The sequence below is a fragment of the Ictidomys tridecemlineatus genome, chromosome 16, assembly GCF_052094955.1.
Source record: "Ictidomys tridecemlineatus isolate mIctTri1 chromosome 16, mIctTri1.hap1, whole genome shotgun sequence".
NCBI lineage: Eukaryota > Metazoa > Chordata > Mammalia > Rodentia > Sciuridae > Ictidomys > Ictidomys tridecemlineatus.
This window is the reverse complement of record NC_135492.1, coordinates 34,688,465-34,698,685: the sequence shown is the minus strand read 5'-3', so window position 1 is coordinate 34,698,685 and position 10,221 is coordinate 34,688,465. Positions and strand designations below refer to the sequence as shown.

General features: G+C 36.7%; 1 pseudogene; it reads right to left on the bottom strand.

Moving 5' to 3' along the window:
- Window positions 1-6,969: 6,969 nt before the first annotated feature.
- On the bottom strand, window positions 6,970-8,719 carry LOC144371527 (DNA polymerase delta subunit 3 pseudogene; annotated as a pseudogene).
- Between the last annotated feature and the right edge of the window lie 1,502 nt (window positions 8,720-10,221).

Genomic DNA, 10,221 nt, shown 5'->3' with positions numbered 1-10,221 from the left:
TCACACATTGCTCATGAGATTGACTCCAAATTGGTGCAACCACCATGGAAAGCAGTATGCAGACGCCTTGAAAAACCAGAATGGATACATCATTTGACCCAGCTATCCCTCTCTTCAGACTACACCTAAAGGAATTAAAAACAGCATACTACAGGGAAACAGCTGCTCCAATGTTTATAGCAGCACAATTCACAATAGATAAACTATAGAACCAACCTACGTTTCCTTCAACAGATGAATGGATAAATAAAATGTGAGATACATATATGAAATTTCCCCCACCAATGGAATATTACTTAGCTTTAAAGATGAATGAAACTATGCCATTTGGTGGTAAAAGGATAGAGTTGAAGAATATCATGCTAAGTGAAATAAGCCGTCCTCCCACACACACTCAAACACAAAGGCAAAATGTTCCCTCCAATAAGTGTACGCTAACTCACAATGGGGGTGGGAAAGAATAGATGTTTAGATTAAGTAGAGAATTGCAGGGAAGCTAGGGAATATGGGGATAGATATGATAGTAGAATGAAACAGACATTACATATAATACATAATATATAGAGATGTTAAAGCACTCAACAAGGGAGACAAAGTTGGATTGAAGAAAAGAAAAGGGAAATAGGAGTAAAAATGACAGTAGAATTAATCAGACACAACTTTTCAATGTTTATATATAAATACACCACCAGGGAAGGTCCACACCATGTACACCTCAAGAATGTTATGCTAAATAAAATGAGTTTTACACAACGTATAATATGTCAAAATTTGCTCTACTACCATGTATACCTAAAAAGAGAAAGAAATTTTAGAAATGATAAGGGATCATTTGTATACTGAGGAGTTTTGTGCGTAAAAAACTCTTCAATGAATGTTAATGTCATTAAGGTGAAATAAAAGTATAAAAGTGTACCTTGAGCCCATACAAAACAACAATGATAAATAGATTTGCCCAAGTCAGTCAACTATCATTTATCACAAAATTTTTGGTTTACAACACTTTTCTATTTGTTTTACAAAGCAGCACAAAAACAATACTTACAAGTTGAGCAGAGAGGAAACATTACATAGCAGTGTTATGAATACTATAAATAGTGTTGTGTGCACTCAAAGAAAGCATTCTCAATTTCCTCCCCCGTGCAATAAAAAATCATGCAGTTGAAAGACACACTAGTTACTCATTATATAACACATACATGTGTTCGTGACATTCAGTATGTGGGCAGCTGCTCAGCTTGGCAGGTTAGATTCAATAGATAAGGAAGACACATTCATCACACAAGACAGTGTTTCCTTGAGTAATACTATGAAAGCAAGAGAGAAAGCAAAAGTAAAAGACAAAGGCAACTCTATTTCCAGACTAGGAAAACACCAACACTGAACCTATGTACTGGGGAGTCCCAAAGAGCTTTTCATGGTCCTGACTGGGAAGTGCTGGGCAGAGCATCCTCTCCACAGGTCAGAGTCTGAAGTCTTGTTCTAACTTGTATTGAAAGTGAGGCCAAATAAATACATGTTGGAAAAAAGAAAACTTCATTCCATCATCTTGCATGACCTGGTGATCCCCTGAAGAACACCAAGTCCTCCCAAGAGAAGGTCAGATCCTAGAGAAGTGAGTGATAGCCTTGAGATGACTAAATAAATTAGGATTCCAATGAGTGAGCCAATCAGCCAGTTGCATTGAGAAATAAGCATTCTTTATCTGTTTCATCAAGGACTTCAGACATTATTCAAACAAGAAAAGGGAAGATCTTTAGTATTTTCCTTAGACCTCTAGGACTGAATCTTCCCTCCTGGCTTTATAAAGAGTTTAAACTCTCATATGCAAAATGAAGCCAGTTTTCTGCATAAAATAATGTGGAGATAAGCATGAAACCTAGAGATTTACACTTTGGAATAAAGAATGTTGTGAATATTATTCTCCTAGAACTTATCATTATATTTCAATATTTATTTTCCCCAATAAAGTTAAATGAAATGTTGGTGGGTGGTGTTTTGTTGACCCAAAAGATTCACATATGAAGAGAATATTGTGTTTTTACTTTTTGAACAGGACTTGTAGATGAGAGTCTAAGTTTTATTTCAATCAAAATTGTGTTTCTCTCTCTGTGGTGTCATGGGCTTTTGGAGCTATAAGATCTGAGGAGGGACAGGGTTACTTTATAGTATCTTATAATTACAGGGTTGCAGAGGGTTCTCGGAGACCATGACACATGCTATCTATCGTATAATCTAATAAGTATAACAAACATTATATTCTGAATTATTAAGTAGAACCAAAGGGTCTACAAAATCAAAATACATAATGAAATAAAGAATGTGGGGGCATAAATGCTCCTACAGTATGTCTTTATCTTTTTACAGTCATCATTTTACATGTTTCTAGTTAAATTTTCTACTGGGTATACAAAACTAAAGAGGTGGTCCCAAATTGTGATGTTTTTCCTACACTAGAGGTGAGTATAGTCACCTCAGTGATGAACGTCATAGAATTCATGAGGATCTGCATGGTTTCTTCAGTCCAAGAGTCAGGATGGGACTATGAACCATGTGGATTCTCCAGGAAACATTAAGACTCTTTCCCCCTTCAGCAATCCTCCTTTATTGCCTGAATACACATGTTGGCTCCTACTCTCTTGGGTCTTTCTCCTCTTCCTTAGTGGGGGCTTGTATAACTCTCCGGAGTTGTAGATCCCTTAGGGAGTACTGCTACTCTATATGGTGAAATGTTAAACTCATAATTCAAACTAGGGATATCTGGGCATTATTTTAGTATCCCTAGATCCTTCGTATAACTCTCTTAATTTTCCCATAATTACAAACAAGAGAGTATATAATTTACATTAATCAAGTATTATTTGGAGAATATTATTTAACATATGAAATAATTAATGGAGATGTTATAGCATTATTTACCCAACAGAATGGTTTACTATTGTATCGATCCATTAGCAAAGTGAATAGTGGGAGATGTGTGAACTAATAACATCATTAAATGCATGACAAGGTTAACATTAAGAAATTCACACTTTATTTAGCAACAAATTACATCTGTTATGAAATATAAGTAAAAACACTCTGTAAAACTTGCATCGTGGACCATGCTTTGACCCTAGGGATGTGAGAAACTTTGCAAGTTCAAAGTCAGGCTCCATAACTTAGTGAGGAACTATGCAACTTAGCAAACCCTATCTCTAAATAAAAAAAAAAAAAATCTGAGGATGTAGTTTACTGAGTAAGGGTCCCTAACTTTAAGGGGCTCTGAAAATTTTAAATTTTAAATTTCATATTAATACTAAGACTTCTGAAATAATCAACTCTGAGTATTATTATTTCTCAAGTTGTGAAAAATGAGACTCTTTAGTAATAATTGTTGATTTATACTAAAATTATATCCTTTTAGGGATGCACAATTCTATACTTGTATTTCCTTATTTCTATAATATCAGCTCAAGATGTTAAGAAAATTTTCAGCAAATATCAAAAGCAATTACCCATTTTCTACATTTAAATGATTTTTTTCCCTCCTAGGTCCCAAGTACTTCAAGGGATGGGCTATAGATATGAAATTTACTACAATCTTTATATTTGTCAAGGCGTTTTTGTAAATATTTTGCTGTTATTTAAGGTACACACTTTGGACAGATGCTACTCCACATTTGCTACAGATATGAGGTCAGTAATTAACAAATGTCGGAAATTTGAATACAGTCTTGGAAACATTCTTTGGGTTTCTATATGCTATAAATCCTCCAGTGTTTCAAAAATGATGGATCAATCTTCAAAAGGTTTCCAAAAATTTTTGCGTACATCCTCTCTCTCGTATGAATTCTGAGGTGCTGAGTAGGGTGTGAACAACTATTGGAGACTCTGTCACCTATTTTACATTTATATGATTTCTGTGCTATCATATCTCTGGTGTGAAATAGTGTTGAACTACTGTGAAATAGGGTTGATGTATCCTTAAAGACACTGATGCAATATTTTCATTGAAAAACTTCTCTCCAGTATAAAATCTATAATGTTTAGTAAGATGTGATCTTCAATATTAAAAGCTTTGCCATTCTTCACATTTATAGGACTCCTCTCTAGTGTGGGTTCTCTGGTGTCGAGTAAGTGATGATTGTTGATTAAAATCTTTGCCACATTCTCTACATTTGTAAGGCTTCTCTCCAGTATGAATCCTTTTGTGACAATTAAGCTGTGAGATGGTATTAAAAGCTTTGCCCCATTCTTTACAGCTGTAGGGCCTCTCTCCAGTGTGGATTCGCTGGTGCTGTGTAAGTGATGATTTTTGACTGAAACTCTTGCCACACAATTTACATTTGTACGGCTTCTCTCCAGTATGAATCCTGTTGTGGCAATAGAGATGTGAGTTTGTATTAAAACTTTTGCCACACACTTTACATTTGTAGGGCTTCTCTCCAGTATGATACCTTTTGTGACAATTAAGCTGTGAGATGCTATTAAAAGCTTTGCCATATTCTTTACAGCTGTAGGGCTTCTCTCCAGTGTGGATTCGCTGGTGCTGAGTAAGTGATGATATGTGCTTAAAACACTTGTCACACTCTTTACACTTGTAGGGCTTCTCTCCAGTGTGGATTCGCAGGTGATGAGTAAGTGATGATTTTTGACTGAAACTTTTGCCACACACTGTACATTTGTAGGGCTTCTCTCCAGTGTGGATTCTCAGGTGCCGAGTAAGTACTATTTTTTGATTAAAACTTTTGCCACATTCTTTACATTTGTAAGGCTTCTCTCCAGTGTGGTTTTGCTTGTGCTGAGTAAGTGATGATTTTTGACTGAAACTCTTGCCACACACACTGTTCATTTGTAAGGCTTCTCTCCAGTATGAATCCTGTTGTGACAATCAAGATTTGAGTTTGTATTAAAACACTTGCCACACACTTTACATTTGTAGGGCTTCTCTCCAGTATGAATACTTTTGTGCCAATTACGCTGTGAGATGCTAAATAAAATAGAAGACATTGAAAGCATCAAGAAATTTCTTAAGTCATATGATATGCCCAGATTGAATCAGGGAGACACACAATTTAAACAAACCAAAATTAAATGATGAAATACTAGATTTCATCAGAAGCTTACAAACCAAGAAAAGCCTAGGCCCAGATTGATACACTGCTAAACAAGATCTTTAAAGAAGAAATTCAAAAATACCAATATTCTTCAATTTATTTCAGAAAATACAGAAAGAAGCAGCACTTCAAAACTCATTCTATGAGGCCAATATCACCCTGATCCCAAAACCAGGTAGGGACAAATAAAAGAAAGAAAACTTCAGGCCAATATCTCGAATGAACATAGATGCAAAAATTCTGAATAGAATTCTGGCAAATTAAATACAAAAACATATTAAAAAGGTCATGCACCAAGATCAAGTGGGGTTTGTTTAGGAATACAGGGTTGGTTCAAAATATAGAAATCAATATAGTTAATTCATCACATCAATAAACTTAAAAATAAGAATCATATGATCATCTCAAGAGACACAGAAAAGCCATTTGACAAAATACAGCACCCTTTCATGTTCAAAAAATTGGAAAAACTTGAGATAACAGGAACATACCTCAACATCATACTGGCTCTCTACATTAAGGTTAAAGCCAACATCATTCTAAAGGGTGAAAAACTAGAGGCATTCCCTCTAAAAACTGTTACAAGACAGGGGTGCTTTCTCTCACCATTTCTATTCAACATATTTCTTGAAACACTGGCCAGAGCAATTAGACAGATGAAAGAAATTTGAAAAAATAACTACAGGAAAAGAACTTAAATTAGTACTATTTGCTGAGAATACGATTCTATACCTAGAAAACCCCAAAAGCACCACCAGAAAACTTCTAGAACTAAAATATGAATTCATCAAAGCAGCAGGATATAAAATTAACACACATTTAAAAAAAGGCATTTCTGTATATCATTGACAAAGTCTCAAGTAGAAAATAAGAAAAACTACCCCATTTTCAATAACTCCAAAAAAAGAAAATATAAGATACTTGGGAATCAACTTAACAAAAGAGGTGAAGATCTATACAATGAAACCTACAGAACCCTCAAGAAAGAAATCAAAGAAGACCTTAGAAAATAGAAAGATCTACCTTAGTCTTCCATAGGCAGAATTAATATTATCAAAACGACCATACAACCAAAAGCCCTACACTGATTTAATGCAATTCTGATTAAAATTCTAATGATATTTCTCATATAAATAGAAAAATCAATCATGAAATTCATCTGGAAAAATAAGAATCCCAGAATAGCTAAAGCAATTATAAGCAGGAGAAGCAAAGCAGGTGGTATGACTATACCAAACCTTAAACTATACTACAGAGCAATAGTAACAAAAACAGCATGGTATTGGCACTAAAACAGGCCAGTAGACCAATGGTACAGAATAGAGGACACACAGACTCACTCACAAAATTACAATTTTCTTACATTAGACAAAGGTGCCAAGAACATGGATTGGAGAACAGATAGCCTCTTCAACAAACGCTGCTTTGAAAACTAGAAATCCACTTTCAAAAAACTGACATTAAAACCTTATCTCTCACCATGCACAAAACTCAACTCTAAGCGGATCAAGAACCTAGGATTTAAATCAGAGGCTCTGCATCTAATAGAAGAAAAAGTAGGCCATAATCTTCATCACATGGGGCTAGGCCGCCCCCAACTTTTTTTTTTTATTTTTGTTTCAGCTTCTAGTCCAACCAAGATTTAAGATTTACAGAAAACAGCTTTATGAGGCAAGGGGACAGAAATGTGGTAATGGGGAGAGGAGAACACAGGAAGTAGTAAACACATCCAGTAGAATTCAGGGATAAAAACATCCACACAAGTTCACGGAACACAGAGGAACAGGAAGGAACAATTCCTGAACCCTAAGAGGATCAGGGTACAGGGTGAGTGGGGCACAGTGGGTAATTATGAAACCTGTCAAATTAATTTTGAAGTGAATTGTCCTAGACAGGTCAAAGATTGTGCTTTAAAAATGTCATTAGAAGGTAACAGCTTTTTAAATATCCTTTTGCCTCCTGCTTCCAGATAACTCTTTTGGTTAAAAAACCAGAAATAATATAAACCTCACAGGTTAGAAGCACAGTCTTTTGATACTGGTGAGGTGAGGAGCTAGATGAACTTACATAGTAAGTGAGAGCGTTTATATTTCTTGGTCTTCTCCCTTGACCACTCCAAGTCTTTGACCTGCCAGAAATAGCAGTTATTTCCTCTGAAAGAAGCCAGTAATGGACACTTGTCGGTTGGATTTGCCCAGAGCAGCAGTCCCTTTTTTGGGGCCCTTTCGTTCCTCTTTTGGCTCTTTTTTCACAGTCATGGCAGGAGGTCTTTGGACACAGGATGTCTTCGTCTTAAGCTCTTCTTCACTATCTGTGCAAGATTCACTCTCGTAAACTTTTTCAGTTACTATGCAGACTTCCTCATCCAAAAATGTTTTAGATTTCAGTACACGTTTTCGTTTTCTTTTGTTTTCTCCACCTGAACTCTTGACAGAAGGAGGCTCAGGCTCAGGCTCAGACTTCCGCACGGGATCAGGAGGTGGAGATACAGGAGGAGGTGGGGACGGTGACTTAGCTTCATAAGGCCCAGGAGAATCTGGGAAGACTTCATCTTCACTGCTATCAGACTGAGAAAGTTTGATTCTTCACCTCTTTTTCTTCATGATTTCAGTTTCCTTTGTTTCATCATCACATAAATCTACTTGCTTCCCCCATTTTTTTTCCTTCTGCTGCATCTTAACAGGCTCTGCTTTTTTGCTGGATTTCTTCAGGTCTGCAGGAGTTGCCAGTTTTGGTTCAGTGACAGGCATTTGAGGTTGCTCCACTATTTTTTCTTCTTTCACAGCTTGTTCTGAATCCAAATTGACTTTAAGTTTATTCATAGCAGCTTTTCCAAAAAAATTGCTCATCACATTCCCCTTTCCTCGTACTTTGCTGCCTTTTGAAGATGCATTTGTTACTTCTTTAGTCTCTATTTTGGTCTCCTTGTTTGTATCTTGGCTTTTAGAAGCAGCTTTGGAGGCAAACATTCCCATAATTCCCTTGGGCTGCTGGGAAGCCTGTTTGGAGGCAGGTGGGCCATGACCATTGGTTGTCAGCTCATTACTGGCTTGTGTCTCACTGGATGCCTGAAGATTTGACTGTTCAAAATTGCTAGAAGATGAGGATTCTGTGGGAGCTCTAGGGACCGCAGCTGCACATTGTATGGCACTAAACTTGCTGCAGTTCTGCAAGTTGCTTTTAAGGATGTCATAGTCAGTATTGAACAGAGGCCCACTGTCCTTTAGCATAGCTTTCTGGATGCTGTACACATGGATGCTGGCAGTCACAGCTAGCTTGGACTTCACTGCTTCCAATTTATCTTCTCTCACTACTGCAACCTTGTGGCAGGAATGTCCATTCTGAATGATACTACCAGACACTAAATAGGTGACATGCAGTTGGGCTCCTAAATTTTCCCTCCATTTCCTTTCGACATAATCATATAGCATCTGTTTGGCCTGGTTAACATGAACTCCTAGCGTATAGCTCAGCCATTTGTATGTCACTATCTTGTTCTGGTCCGTGACGAACTCGTCTATATTCTCCAGATAAAGCTGGTCCGCCATCGTGCTGCAGCGCTGGCCCACGCCCGCTCCAAGCCCTTCTCTCAACCACAGCCACAGCTCCCGCCGGCGGGAAACAACACCCCAACTTTCTTAATAAGATGCCTATAGCACAAGAATTAAAACCAAGAATTAAAAATGGGATGGATTCAAACTAAAAAGTTTCTTTTCAGAAAAAAAAAAATCTGAGGTGAATAGAGAGCCTACATCCTGGGAGTAGATTTTTATCCCTCACACATCAGATAGAGAACTAATATCTAGTAATATAAAGAATTCAAAATGCTAAGCACAAAAAAACCCCAATCATCCAATCAACAAATTGGCCAAGGACCTGAACACACACTTTTCGGAGAAAGATGTAGAATCAATCAACAATTTTTTTTTTAAATTTCATCATCTCTTTCAATAAGAGAAATGCAAATCACAACCACTCTAAGATATCATCTCACTCCAGTCAGAATGGCAGCTACCATAAAGACAAACAATAAGTGTTGGCAAGGATGTGGGGGAAAAGATACACTCATACACTGCTGGTGGAACTGCAAATTGGTGCAAATAACATGGAAAACTATATAGAGATTACTTCAAAATTTGGGAATGAAAACATCATTTGACCCCACTATTCCTCTTCTCAGACTATTCTCAAAGGACTTGAAAACAGCATACTGCAGGGTCACAGCTATGTCAATGTTAATAGCAGCACAATGCAGAATAGCAAACTGTGGAGCCAACCCAGAGGCCTTCAGTGGATGAATGGATAAAAATATGGGGTATACACAATGCAATTTTACTCAGCAATAATAAAATCATGGCAATTGCACGTAAGTGGATGGTATTGGAGAAGTGAAGTTAGGCAAACCCCCAAAATAAATGTTAAATGTTTTCTCTGATATAAGGGGGCTAACTATAGTGGGGTAGAGAGGGGGAGCATGGGAGGAATAGATGAATTGTACATAGGTCAGAGGGGTTGGAGGGGAGGGGAGGAGGCAGGGGATTAGCAGTGATTGTGGAATGTGATGACACCATTATCCAATGTACATGTATGAAGACACAAATTGGTGCCAACATACATTATATACAACCAGAGATATGAAAAATTGTGATATATATGTGTATTAAGAGTTTTATTACATAAAGAAATAGGTACATATATAATGGCATAAATTAGCATGAATATACTTTCTATACAAAGATACGAAAAATTGTGCTCTATGTGTGTAATAAGAATTGTAATGTATTCCACTGTTGTCATGTATTTAAAAAAATAAATAATTTTTTTAAAAAAGAAATGTGTTGAAACCCATTGGGAACACTATAAGCCTATATGCCTATACATCTTAAAAACTAGAGCTGGAAGGGAAGATGCATGAACAACATGAGAAACCAAGAAAGAATGTGCCCCAAACAAAGATGCTACATTATTAGAATTCATGGTCAGAATAGCAGGATAAATGGGAGAAGGTACATAATTTTGTGTTCATTAAAGGATGATATGAGAGCAAATACAGGCAGAAAATGATTATTTCGATAAAGAGTTACATAAGCAAATACAGAAAGCAAAAGATTCCTTCAATAAG